Below are 227 nucleotides of genomic sequence, written 5' to 3'. Positions count from 1 at the left end.
CGTTTTGGTTGATAAGTTAAAATTTTGGTGTAATCATGTGATATGGGTGTGATAATCATGTGATAGGGGTGTGATAATCACCATTATAAATCATTTGGGTTATCGTTTTGGTTGATAAGTTAAAATTTTGGTGCAATCATGTGATATGAATGTGATAGGGGGTGCGATAATCACCATTTTACATCACTTGGGTTATCGTTTTGGTTGATAAGTTAAAATTTTGGTGT

Source organism: Cynara cardunculus, assembly GCF_001531365.2.
Source record: "Cynara cardunculus var. scolymus isolate 2C chromosome LG 13, CcrdV1, whole genome shotgun sequence".
Lineage (NCBI taxonomy): Eukaryota > Viridiplantae > Streptophyta > Magnoliopsida > Asterales > Asteraceae > Cynara > Cynara cardunculus.
The sequence above is the reverse complement of the archived record's forward strand: the minus strand, read 5'-3'. Positions refer to the sequence as shown.